Raw genomic sequence first — 211 nt, forward strand, 5'->3', positions numbered from 1 at the left:
GATTTGGAAATAAATTTACAAACTAGAAAAAGCTCAAGGCATAGACAAATTCCAAAATATCTTGATGCATACTACAAAGACTTGCCTACACACACAAATGTTGTTACTGCTCATCCTATATCTAAACATCTATTATCACAGTACCTTTCACCTACACATAAAGCATTCACTCTTTCAGTTTCACAAATACATGAACCAAGTTCCTATCATG

Source organism: Theobroma umbraticum, unplaced genomic scaffold (genome assembly GCF_002168275.2).
Source record: "Theobroma umbraticum cultivar Fairchild unplaced genomic scaffold, ASM216827v3 scaffold_1337.0, whole genome shotgun sequence".
Taxonomy (NCBI): domain Eukaryota; kingdom Viridiplantae; phylum Streptophyta; class Magnoliopsida; order Malvales; family Malvaceae; genus Theobroma; species Theobroma umbraticum.